The sequence below is a fragment of the Garra rufa genome, chromosome 23 (genome assembly GCF_049309525.1).
Source record: "Garra rufa chromosome 23, GarRuf1.0, whole genome shotgun sequence".
NCBI classification, from domain to species: Eukaryota; Metazoa; Chordata; class Actinopteri; order Cypriniformes; family Cyprinidae; genus Garra; species Garra rufa.
Window position 1 is genome coordinate 12759570 of NC_133383.1, and position 14354 is coordinate 12773923.

Genomic DNA, 14354 nt, shown 5'->3' on the forward strand with positions numbered 1-14354 from the left:
CCGCTGGAGCTCGACGGTGTAATGTTAACTGTTAACGTTATATATTTTGATTCTCCTTGAATGTACTTTTAGGACAGCATTAATTCATAATATAAACCGTCTATTTAAGAAATACTATTGTTTGATGTGGCTGTGAGGCATTAGAATTCCGTGAGGCCTGATTAATGCTGCGTGTTGGGTGTTATTAACTTGTTAAGTTTTCTGCTGTTCTATAAACGTCAATATAGTGGTTTTTCACTGATCGAAGATGTAATAATAGACAAAGCTCTGAAACTACACGCTGACCGCCGTGTCTGACAGGCTAATGCTGGTTAATCGGGTCAGATTCTCACACGGAGGCTGTGTGATGGCGATATTAACAGGGCTTAATGTTACGTTATGCGTTTCGTCTCGGTCGCGAGTCCGGGCCGCTGGCGCTTCGAGCAAAAATGAGCGCGAAATCTCTTGATTTTTGGCCACAGAAAATATTGTTTATTCAGAGTAGATGCAATGTCAGCTACTTATTTATGTACTAGAATTTATAATCGCAATATAATTAATATACTGTATAATGTTTATTTTCCATGGCTTTAAGTCAGCAGTTTGAAGGGAGAACTGTAAGTTTGAACGATGGCCGATTTGTGCTAACAACTTATTTATTTGAATGATGAATGCTTTAGGGATGAGAGGGGCTGTCAAGAGTTTAAAGCATAATTCTGATCTTCTCATGTGCACTGATACAAAAGGAAGAGCAAGCTGAATCTGTATTTTGTTTGTTGTTATTCATACACCATAGCTGCATTCATTTGATGATAAATACTGTTAAATAGTGATATTGTAACATTTCATTACAATGTGAACATAATTTATACCTATATAAATTAGAAATCAGAAATAAATTATATAAGTTAATGTAGTAATTATTATGAAGAAACATTTCTCAGTGTTGAAACATGCTACTGCTTAATATTGTGTGAAAAATTCTACTGTGATTCATAGTATAGTTTTGTGATTAACTGATGTGTTTTTAATAGTATTCTTTAAATACAAATTTAAAGAAATGTTTTTAAGAGTTAAAGTACAATATTTTATGCAGCATTGTTAATGAATGTTACATGTGATCAATTTGATTGATGGCTGCTGAATAAAGGCATCTAAAAAAAGTTACTGAACCCAAAGTTAATAGGTAAATCAGTTTCACAAATATATGAAGATGCACAACTGCCAGATGATAATTCAGTTTGCCATTACCAAAATAAATTACATTTAAAAATATAATAAAATAGAAAGTAAATTGAAGTTGTATCAGTAATTCACAATATTAATTAATTGATTAAGGGTCCTGTCCAAACTGTTGCTATAAAAATAGAACATTTCCTTGAATATCATTAGATTTAAAAAAAAAAATAAGATTTGTACTCATTTAAATTACTAAAGTAGTCAAACCTGTTCATTAGAAGTGGTGTCCCAATACTAATAATTTTGACATAGACAGCGTATTCAATGTTTATAATTAGTATAAAATTAGTTTTTTTTTTCTGGTTTAAGTCATAAGAGGTAGGCTATACTGAAAGACCTGTTTTGTTGTTGTTAACTGTCCCATTTTGTGTGCTGCCAAACATAAATTTATTTTTCTTTGTTTAGACTGATCATTGAGCTTCATCTCCTGAGCAATTCTTGAGGTTAGTTGCATTATTTGGTTGTAGTACATTAAAAGGTGCACTATGCAGGATGAGGAAAATGTGAAATCTTGAATTTTAATCAGAGAAAATGTGGAACTGATTGTTGTTTTAAAGAAGCTAAATGGAAAACTTCACAGTAGTTGCAGTTGTAATGTATGAGGTCAACAGATTTTAACAAGTAATGCCTGACATTTCAATTTTCTTTTCATATTTCAGCATTACGAGCACTACAAATCTCCACTGCACGTTTTCAGGTATGTTTTTTGATATGGCTAAAATATGAACATGTGACAAATGAGAAAGTAGATAGTAGTTTATGGGGTTACCTGATTTTAAAATGTTATGTCTGATATTTTTTATTTTCAGATTACAGCATTACGAGCACTACAAACTGCCCACTACACACTATCTGGTAAGTTTTTTTTTAAATATGGCTTAAATATGAACATGTGACAAAACACTATTAAAGGGTTAGTTCACCCAAAAATGAACTAATTATTAATCCTCATGTTGTGCCAAACCCAGAAAACCTTATTTGATCTTCAGAACACAAATTAAGATATTTTTGAGGAAATCCAAGAGCTCCCTGAGCAAGGGTACTACCATATTTAAGGCTAGGGGTGTGCGATATGACGATTTTTGATCGTGGACGATTAAAATGTCTCCACGATCTGCTTTTGAATAAATATCGTAGTATCGTGCTACAGTGTGTCTCCATCTTAATATACTGTACATTCACTCACGGGGCACTGCACTTATTACTTTCATTTTTGGGTAAACTAACCCTTAAAATTCTGAGAAATTCACTGGGGAATATTGTATGTCCCAAGATTTTCCTTGCTTGTAATTTTTCACATATAGTCAATGAGAGAGTGATGATGTGATATTCATTTGGTGGGGAAACCATTCATTTTAACTTACTGTACAACCAATCAGACATAAATATGCTTTCTGCCTGTCAATTATTTTATATTTTCCGTATTGTTTGTCAGTTAAGGTTAAAAGTTTGCTACTTTTTTTTTTTTTTTTTTTTTTTTTTGTATTTTACAACTCTGAGGAACGTTTTTGGCCCATCACTTACAGTAGCTTTAGGTTTTGGTTTATAATTTAATTTATATTGAAAATCTTTCATAGATGCCTTTATCTATTAAGATCTAATTTCACACAGAAAAATATTTATATTTAACTGTTTTTTTTTTCTTTCTTTTTTGTCTGTTTTTCAGAGCATCTATTCAGAGCACGACCTGCATTTTTCTCTGAAGCTGAACACTTGGTTAGTGTGCAATTTGCTTAAATGTTGTTCTGCCTTTTTCTTTTCAACATGATTACCATTAAAGCCTAATGTCTTTTCCAGGTTTTGGATCTTCTCCAAGCAGCAGTTCATCTGTATTGCTTGTCCCACAACCCAACCTTCACTCTAAAAAAAAAAAAAGTTAATTCATTTTAGTACTAAGTTCACGATTTAAGTTCTAATACTACAGTTTATTTTAGTACTAGGTTAATAATTTCTTTTATCTGCTACTGTTCTTTTCTTTGGAAAAAAGTTTGTTCCTATTAATACTAGTACATTCATAGTTTTGTTTTATCTGCTACTTTAAAAAAAAAAAAATTAGTTATATATTAGCTGTATTTGTAAGTTGTTCTTTTTCTTGTCAATTAACTAACTTGTTTTTTTTTCTTGAGTATACTTTGCAGGTGTTTCAGCATTGCATTGCGTGAAGTAAGTGCCTATTATTTGAAAATATTTGGTATAAAATGCACTGTAGCATTTGTTTGGACTGTAGCATTAAAACCATTTCGCAGTCATTTTTAATCAGAGATCTGTTCAAACTCATAATGAAGCAAAGGTGACAGTTGTTTGCTAAACGCTTATTTAAGGGATGTGAAATCAGCTACGTATTGATATTACTATTATTATTGAAAACCAAGCAGAACAGGTAATTAAGACTTTGCTTTGTTTATATACATGCAGCATGTGATGGTGTTTTCAGAACATCTTTACAGAGAGAGCATTGCATTCACACAATTCCTGTCTCTTCATATGCTATTGAAATTGGAGAATTCCCAACTCTTACTAGCCAAGTTATTTCTCTCTAATTAATGGTTTGTTCAGATTTGTCACATGTTGTCATGTTTATTTTCTCATATTTCGTCTTTTGTTCTTTTAAAGGATGCCTCGAAAAGGAAGGAGATCTCAGGCTCAGAAAGTTCGTTGGACGAAGGTAGACCTGGCAGGACAGGCAAGTGACAGTAAAGGTGTTGCTCAGTATTCTGACAGACAGGCAGATGGTGGCAACAACATGCCTAGAATTTTATCTGTGCGGGCATCTCATTGCCAGAGTGATACAAGGTATGATGTTTTCTCAAGAAATCATCAATGCACATGTGTAGCTCTGACATTCCTTGCGTATCACAGTGAGGGAACTGTGTTCAAACAGCCTGATCTTGACAGAGTGCTAGAGGAGGGTGATGCATTATATGTTGGCATTAAAATGCAACTTATTGCTGACGAAAGATTCGAACAGGATCATCTAAGCATGGATGAAGTACCTTTGAGCATCACAACTTCTAACCACACCTACAATGTCCAAAAGTCAGCAGTGTTGAGGGGATACTTGAGAGCCAGAGGACTCCCTGATATGGAAGGCTGGTGGATTCCTCTTAAAGAAAGACTTCAGTGTCTCTCAACAGATGTCAGCCATGCACTTCTTATTGTTTCTCCTGAGTGTATTGCTGTATTTAGAGACAGATCTGGAAGATATGGATATTTCGATTCACATTCCAGAACCGTTGAAGGTTTGCCACATCCTACTGGTGACGGAACTGCAGTTATGCTTACTTTCACCAATTTGAATTACATGATTCACAGAATACTCCAGATTTTTCTGAGTCGTGGTGATCAAGCTGGCTATGAATTCATGCCTGTTTCATTTGAAATGGAGCAACAGAGAGAGTCAGAGAGAGCAACATCATCTTCAGCTTTACTCTCACAAGTAACATCATCTCTGCACGAGCCACAAAGAAATGCTGAAGTCAAAATCCCTGAAAATCTTGTTTTTGCACAAGACAAAAACCAAGGCGTTACAAATGTCATCAAAACAAGCAAGCAGCGGAGAAGAAAAGAAATGCGTAAGATGGCCAATTTGTGTGCAGGAACTGAGGACACAACTCCATATTTTGCAATTCGACAACAAAAAAGAAGGGAATATGAGAAAGCTAAGTATGCCACCAGTTTGCAGTTTCGAAAGAAGAAAATGCATGTCGCCAAGAAGTGTAATCAAGATCTTTTTGTCAAAAACAAAAAGAGGGACTACTTTGTCAGGAGGTACCACACTGATGCTTTTTTCCAGAAGAATAAGAAGGACTACATGCTCAGGAGGTACCGTACTGATGCTGTTTTCCAAAGGAAAATGAAGGCGTACATGGTTGGGAGGTACCACACCGATGCTCCTTTCCAGAAGAAAATGAAGGACTACATGGTCAGGAGGTACCACACTGATGCTCCTTTCCAGAAGAAAATGAAGGACTACATGGTCAGGAGGTACCACACTGATGCTCCTTTCCAGAAGAAAATGAAGGACTACATGGCCAGAAGATACACAAGTGATGCAGAATTTAGGTCACATCACAATGTACTTTGTACTCTCCAGAAGAAACAGAGGTGTCTCGCTGATGCTGGATTCCACATTCTTCACAAGCTGAGATGTGCTTTAAAGATCAAAAGAAAGTACAAACCATACCTTCGTTCCAGCCAGGATACAGCCAATTCTGATGCAACAACCCAGGCTGTGTCCAACAGCTTGGTGCAAAAGGCCATATCTGCATTTCGGTGTCAAGTTGCGCATGGTCCAACGTACGTCTGCACAGTGTGTCACAGGACTCTTTTTCCGAATCAAGTCAAGGTGTGTAACAGAACACGATACGTCAAGAATGTTCTTGTTGCAGCCTGTTGCTTAACCGGAAAATACATTCATGCTTGTGACAGTGCCTGCACAGTTCCTTGTGCAGTTCCAGAAGAGAGGAGACAGGAATGGATCTGCCACACTTGTGACACTCATCTGAAGAGAGGATCTATGCCCTCTATTGCAGTGGCAAACAAACTCGAATTGCCTCCCATCCCTGCAGAACTACTCGAACTGAACGTGCTTGAGAGACAGCTCATTGCCAGAATCGTTCCCTTTGCAAAAATAGTTGCATTGCCCAAAGGACAGCAAAGAGCAGTTCATGGTGCTGTTGTGTGTGTTCCCTCTGAGGTGGAGCAAACAGTCAACTGTCTGCCACGGCCTAGTAGTGAGTCCCAGCTTCTACAGGTAAAGCTGAAAAGGCACATCAAGTTCAAAGGGTACCAACACTTCCATACGGTGAATATGCACAATGTGCTAGCCGCTTTAAGGAAACTGAAAGCTACGCATTCAGAGTACAGGGACATCGTGATAAGTGAAGCTGCCACATTTGAACTTGTCCCTGATGATGAGCTGGATGACACAGCGGAGAAACAGGAAGTTGTTGCCTCTGAACAGGATGACCAGAACGTCAGCACTGAGGAAAAGGATGAACTCAGGCCTGGACTCACTCTGGACACATGCATGCAGCCGCTTGACATTGGACAGGACTTGCTGTCGTACGGCGAGGGAATTTTCAGCATTGCGCCTGCTCAAGGGAAAAAGCCAGTCGGATTTTTCCGGATTCCAAAGTTGGAAGCCATGTCTTTCCCTGTCCAGTTTTTCACTGGACAGAACACAATTGATGAGGCGCGACAAGTTGCATTGTCACCGAGCATGTACTTCAATGCTAGACTGTTCTGTGTGGATACTCGTTTCGCCAAAGACCAGAGTTATCTCTTCTTTGCACAGTTTGTCACTGAAACGCACATGGCTAGAAACAGCATGTCTATCCAGTTGCGAAAAGGCAAACCCGTTACAAGAGATGGACGTAGGATCTCCAACAAGCTTCTTCAGGACGATCGTGAGGTCGAAAGGCTGGTCCACAGCCGTGACGCCACGAGGTTCATGCAACCCTTGAGGGGCACTCCATCTTACTGGGAGAAAACGTTGAGAGATCTACAGGCCATGATCCGGCAGTTGGGGAATCCTACTTTTTTTTGCACTTTTAGTGCAGCCGAAATGCGCTGGCCGGAAGTGATAACGGCAATCAAGGCTCAGCAAGGTGAAGAGGTTGACTTTTCGGAGCTTGACTGGACGACGAAATGTGAAATCCTTCGAAGTAACCCCGTCACCGTCATGCGGATGTTTGAGAAACGGGTGGATGCGTTAATGACTCATCTGCTTTTGTCACCTGCTCAACCCATCGGTGAAGTTGAGGATTACTTTTATCGAGTCGAGTTTCAAGCCAGAGGAAGCCCTCATATTCATCTGCTGGCCTGGGTGAAGGGGGCGCCAGAGTTCGAAAATCAGTCTGATAAAGAAGTGTGTGACTTCATTGACCGTTACGTTTCCTGCCAGTTGCCGGACCCTACCACCGACCCCGAGCTTCATAAAATCGTCACTGAAGTTCAACTTCACAGCAGGAAGCACTCCAAATCTTGCAAGAAAGGAAACCTGTTGTGTAGGTATGGGTTCCCTAAACTCCCCGTCTCTGAGACCACCATCACCCGTCCACGACCACCGCGTCCTGAGGAAGACGAGGACGAAGACCCAAACCGCCCAGATGGAAAGAAGGCAAGACAGGAAGCTCTCCGACAAGCGATAAACGACGCAAGGAAGAAACTCAAGCCGGTGTGGGATTTGTTAAATGATCCCCAGGCCTCCTTTGACAGCTTGTCAGACCTGCTGGCCAAATGTAATCTGTCCATGAAGGATTACAATGGTTACGTTGAGGCATTGACCACTTCGAGTGTGATTTTGCTGAAGCGTGATCCAAAAGAGGCTTGGGTGAATGGATACAACCCAGATCTGCTGAGGGCATGGAACGCCAACATGGACATTCAGTTTGTTCTGGACTCTTACAGCTGTATCATGTACATGCTGTCTTACATTTCCAAGCCAGAGCACGAAATGAATGATTTCCTGAAGAGCGTCATCAAGGGTGTTCGCGAAAGCAACGTGAACGAAGAGGACGAAATGAAGAACATAATGCAGGCCTACTCCAAACACAGGCAGGTGAGCGCTCAGGAGTCTGTGGCAAGAACATGCAGCTTACCAATGAAGAAGTGTTCGCGAAACGTTGTGTTTATACCGACGGATGACGACGCCCTGAAGATGAGTTTGCCCCTTAGTGCCCTGCACAACAAAGATCCTGATTCAGAGGATGTCTGGATGTCTGGTATGATAGACAAATACAGAGCAAGGCCTCAAACACTGGAGTTTGAGATGATGTGTCTGGCAGACTTCGTCTCCAATTACCGTGTTGTGTATGGTCGGCAAACTCAAGGAAAGAATGTCCTCCGACTGCTCAACGGTATGGGCTTCATTCAGAAGAGGACTGTTGGTAAGGCTGCGATCATCAGGTATGCTCGGTTTTCGGAGGAGAAGCAACCGGAAAAGCATTACGGAAGACTGGTGAAACTTTATGTGCCACATCGCTTCAACGAACAGCTGAAACCCCAGCCATATCCAACTTATCAGGAGTTTTACAAAGGTGCGTTTGTTGAACTCCCGGCACACCCCGGGCTCCTGATGCCTGTCTGCGCCATAGTCAAAGCACACCAGGAGAACTATGAAAAACACAGCAAAGAGGTGGATCAAGCATTCGAACAGCTGCAGCGGGACGGACCAGCTGAGAATGCTTGGACTGCCTTTGCGCCTGAAGTTGACGTAGATCGACTGGAGTGCATAGCGGAACGAGAAGACGTCGATCCAGAAGAAGATGAACAAGATGATGTCCCGGATTACCAGATTCTTCGTGGAGATGGAGACGGAGTCGTACCACAGATAGAGGCACCACAGATGACTGCTGAATTTGTCAGGAGGATGTTCAGGAGCCTAAACGAGACGCAGGCAGCCATTTTTTACGCTGTCCGCCAGTGGTGTCAGAAGCGTGTGTGGGGTCACAATCCAGAGCAGTTTTTTTACTTTTTGTCAGGCGGTGCTGGCTGTGGGAAGTCACACGTCATCAAGTGCGTACACGCGGAGGCAACCAAGATTCTGCGACAGCTCCCTCGACTCCGGGAAGAAGGGGATCTCTCAGTGCCTACGGTGCTGTTGTCTGCGTTTACTGGAACGGCAGCATTCAACATCTCCGGTAAAAAGCTGCCACGGAGTCTGAAGCCACCATACCAGGGGCTTGGAAACTCCCTTGATGAAGTGAGAGCAGCTTTACGCGACGTGGAGATCCTTATCATCGACGAGGTATCCATGATCTCAAAGGACATGTTTGCTTACATCAACTGGAGATTTCAGCAGATCAAAGGCAGCAAGAAGCCTTTTGGAGGGATCTCTTGTCTCGCCGTAGGGGATTATTATCAGCTGCCCCCGACAGGTAAAGCCAAACCGCTGTGCGTGTTTGAAGAGGATGTGCTGGACTTCTGGAAGGACAATTTTCAAATCGTCACCCTGACAGAGATTATGCGCCAGAAAGAAGACCTCGCTTTCGCTCAGCTGTTGAACAGACTGCGAGCAAAGCCGAAGGCCGAACCTCTCACGGAAGACGATAGAGATTTGTTACTCCAGGCTGTGAAAAATTCAGAAGACTGTCCGCGTGAAGCTCTGCACATATTCGCCACCAACAAAGAAGTCCTCAAGTTCAATACCGAGACTGTGCAGGCCCTTTACACTGACATCATAACAATTGATGCCGAAGACTACAGGAAAGACCCCACAACAGGAGGGATGAAGAGACTACGCAAACCTGCCACTGGAAAAAAGGACAACTTACTTGACACCATAGAAGTTGCCGTGGGAGTTCGTGTGATGGTGACCAGGAATCTGGACGTGGAAGACGGAATCGTCAATGGATGTTTTGGCAGGATTGCAAACATCGTCACCAAACAGAAGGATGGAATCGCCACAGTGGAGATGCTAGGCCTTCAACTCGACAATCCAAACGCCGGTCAGAAACATCGAAAAAAAGTTGGAGGTGAAGAAGACGTCTTTGTCTACATCGAGAGATCCGAAGAGACTCTGAGGAAAGGAGCGGTTCGTCGTCAGTTTCCCATCAAGTTAGCTTACGCCTGCACAGCCCACAAAGTTCAAGGCATGACAATGCAGTCTGCAGTAGTGTCCTTGAAGAAGATTTTTGAGCCAGGAATGGCCTACGTTGCCCTTAGCAGAACGACTTCCCTACGTGGTTTACACATCACAGACTTCGACGAGAAGAAGATATATGCAAATCCAGAAATCACAGCCTCTTTGCAGGCCATGAGGACAGCACCAGTCGAAGAAATTATGCCACTTCTGCGGCATGTTAGGGAGAACAGGCAGGAACATACCCTCACCATCATTCACCACAACACAGAAGGACTTGGACCCCACATCGAGGACATCAGATGGCATCATGAGCTGCGTCACGCGGATATTCTCTGTCTGACGGAAACACACCTGTCCGGATCGTCTACTTCATCGGATCTCCAATTGGACGGATATAACCTATTTACCCGCAACAGACACGTCTCCTACTCGACGCATGAAGACATTGGGAAGAAGAACGGAGGTGGAGTCGCAATATATTGCAAGGAGCACATTCCAGCTCAGCCCCGGCAATATATACAAAATGTGACAGATCTGGAGTTCGTTGTCATCAAATTAGATTCGCCAATAAAGGCAGCCATCGTAGCTGTGTATAGGCCGCCACAGTACAACGTTGGCGATTTTTTGACTAACCTGAAGGGTATGCTGGATTATCTTGACCTCACACACGACGACCTTGTCATCATCTGTGGAGACTTTAATGAGGACCTCCTACACACTGGGAAAAAACCTATTCTCGAGTTGTTTCAAGCTCGAGGATACACCCAAGTGATTACAGCAGCGACGACGGACAAACACACACTACTCGATCACATCTTCATTTCAAATCCGGACCTCTGCCTTCAGTCGGGTGTTATACAGAGCTACCACAGTTACCACAATCCTGTGTACTGTGTTTTGCGTTTGACATAGGTGTTTTTTTTTGGTTGTTGTTGGGAAATGTTTTGCAGTGTAATGCCAACGGGTTGGCTTGCATGGTTGTGTTTTTGTGTTATGCCATACAGAACCGTTGGGACCATGCATGCATTAAAGGTGCGGGTTGGGCTTTCCGACAGCCTTATCCAACGGGTTGGCTTGTATGGTTGAGTTTTGGTGTTAGGCCATACGGAACCGTTGGGACCATGCATGCTTTAAAGGTGCGGGTTGGGCTTTCCGACAGCCTTAGCCAACGGGTTGGCACGTATGGTTGAGTTTTGGTGTTAGGCCATACGGAACCGTGGCACTGTGCATTCATTAACGGTGCCAGTGGGCTCAGAACAGCCTTATCCAACGGGTTGGCTTGTATGGTTGAGTTTTGGTGTTAGGCCATACGGAACCGTTGGGACCATGCATGCTTTAAAGGTGCGGGTTGGGCTTTCCGACAGCCTTAGCCAACGGGTTGGCACGTATGGTTGAGTTTTGGTGTTAGGCCATACGGAACCGTGGCACTGTGCATTCATTAACGGTGCCAGTGGGCTCAGAACAGCCTTAGCCAACGGGTTGGCGCGTATGGTCGTGTTGAGGTTTTATGGCGCTGAGCTACCGGGAAAGAAGAGCAGTACCTACAGCAGCAGGAAGGATAAAGATATAAGTAGACTGGCAGCTTCAGGGAGGACACTGGCAGCAGCACCAGCGACAGACAGGATACAGTGAGGACTATGAGGCAGCTCCAGGGAAGCTAGTGAGTAACAGCACTAACATGAAGATAGCAAGGTAAAGGGGGAGGTAGTAAGACACTAGTAAGACACTATTATATTAGAAGTTTTAATTTGAATTTGTTCGACGATCTGTACTAAATGTATTATATGCAGTTATTGAACTGTTATTCTGTCATTAATATGTGCCCTTCTGAAAAGTTGCAGGAAGAGACAAAAGCAGTCCTGTCCAAGACTGGATGCTACTCTGCAATATACCATCCAAAGCTAAGTGTTTAAACATTTTGATTCAATCACTGTACTACTGCACATCATAACCACATTTGTAGGAAAATGTTAATCCTAATCTCATTTTGATGTTGATGTTTTTCAGCAGTTGAAGTCAGAATGCCTGAGAAGATCAAGTGTGCTACAGCACTAATGATGACAGCATCTGAATACCGGCATCTGTGGTAAGCATAAGAGTAGAATTGGTTTTGAAGTTTGGAAGATTGTTTTGTGACTAAATAAAAACAAGTAGTGTCTTTCTGTAAAGTTAAGTTGTGAATTTACTTTAATTTACTACTTAATTAGTATTTGTGTATGATAATGATCCTATTATTCATTTATTATTTACAGGATGGGACCAGTAGTTGATGGCACTGAAGACCAGAGCAAAGGACAATGCTGAAGACAGAAGAAGCAGAGAAACATGCATACTAAAGCACTGATGTAAGTTCATAAATACTTCTAGTAAAATCTAGTGTTTCAGTCCATTTTATTATATACTGAGCTTAGAATTTTAAAGTGTAAATGGTTCTCTTGCAAGACAAATCACACCTGTCTTTCAAACTTTGTTTTTCATAAGGCTTGTGGAGTCAAAACAATTAATTAACAATTAAAAAATAAATTTACTAACAGTATCACATCTGTTATACTTCCTCTACCACAGGACATCCAGCCTGTAAGACGAGTCAGATCCAGTGGCTAGATGGCGGGCGATCCATCATCTAATAATCCGAAGACCAGTTAATTTTAATATGTTTAGAAATGATTTGACCATACAACATAATTGGTTTTATTTCTAAATATATTAATATTCCATATATTAGGTTAAATTAATGTGTTTTTGCAATGTTTGCGCCATGCCAGAAGAGGATGGGTTTCCCCCTTTGTTGAGTCGGGTTCCTCTCAAGGTTTTTACCTCCTAACTTTATGGAGTTTTTTCCTTGCCACTGTCGCCATTGGCTTGCTCACTGGGGGTGTTGTGCCAGATCCTGTCTCTTTCTCGGGTCCTTTCCAACTAGGGTTTCCAAAACAGGGGTTTTTGAGTTGATTAAAATCGTGTAAATAATTAATTAGTATTAAATTAAATAAAGGACTGCACAATCATTAAAAATTAAAAATAAACCATGTTATGGCGATTTATCAAAACTAAAACATATATATATATATATATATATATATACACTCTATAAGTGTATATATAAAATATATATATATTTATATATACTTTATATTATATATATATATATATATATACACTCTATAAGTGTATATATAATATATATATATATTTATATATATATACACTCTATAAGTGTATATATAATATATATATATATTTATATATACTTTATATTATATATATATATATATATATATATATACATAAAAATATAATGTATATCTATCTGAGCATCTGCATGTATTTACATTTATGTGACTATATGTATATATCTTTATTAATTTATATGTAACTGTCTATATATATATATATAATTATAAACATAAAAATTTATTCAAAATAATAATTAAGTGATGTTTAAAATGATAAGTGTTTTACAATTTAAAGCTTAGTTATATTATATTATATATTGAGTAACATATATTTATTTTATAATTCTATAAAGTAAAATGGTGATATTCATATTTTATATTATACAGTACAATTGTCGCATTGCAACAGTAATATTTCGGTTTTCACTTTTATCATTTTAATAGTGGTAATACAATAAGGGTATAATATTTAAATGACTTCACTGAAATAATGTTTACTGGTAGCCAATAAAACACTTTTAGGATCTAGATGCGTGACTGGGATCAGGATTGGTGGACAGGATTTGGCACAACAGGTGCTTTTCTTAATTTTAATAAACATTTTAGGTGAATTTGCAAATCAAGCCTATTTGTCTTTATTGAATGGTACATTGAGATGGTAAGAACTTACTTTTAAATAAGGTTTATACATTTCTCTAAATGAAGACCACATTAAGTGTAAATATTTATTTATTGTTTTATTATAATTCTGCAAATTAACTATGTGTACTTATACAAGACCACAATATGTCTGAATATTCAATAAGCAAACTTAAGTATCTAAACCTGAAAAAATCTCACTCTTACTTGATCTGGAAAGGTATCATTAATCATTTGAGTTTTCACATCCTGGATTGCTATTGTAGCTCAGAGGAAGATCATTCACTGCTTATGACACTCATATGTTGAACTGCATGCTAGTATTACTCGTACTATTTTAGTCTGTCTTTCTATGGCAGAAATAATAAGTGTTATGTAGGTTTGTGGTTCTAAATTCAGCAACATTACATTTTTTTATAACCTGCCTATGTCTCATCTGATAACAAACGTCTGCTTTACTTTCACTTTGTGCTCAATACATACTGTAATAGACAAACATTTCTACATGATTGTATAGAATCACTTTAACTATGGAGCCTGTTCACAAACTTTTGTGGTGAGTCAAATCTGCAATATTGCAATGTTTGTTGGTTAATTTTTTTTAATTGATGCACATTTATTGAATCATATATCCACCTCACTGGAAACGAATGACATACATAATTTTGTAGATCTACAGTAGTCAACATTTGAAGTGGATCAAAACCTTTCAATAAATTTGTCCTAAAAGCATAAAG

General features: G+C 39.9%; 1 long non-coding RNA gene across 1 annotated transcript; it reads left to right on the forward strand.

Annotated features, from left to right (window-relative positions):
- The first annotated feature begins 3260 nt into the window (after nucleotides 1-3260).
- On the forward strand, nucleotides 3261-12759 carry LOC141298744 (uncharacterized). Its single transcript, XR_012341637.1, has 5 exons — nucleotides 3261-3381; nucleotides 3832-3905; nucleotides 11651-11891; nucleotides 12058-12150; nucleotides 12371-12759. It is a non-coding gene; the product is annotated as an uncharacterized lncRNA (long non-coding RNA).
- Nucleotides 12760-14354: the final 1595 nt, after the last annotated feature.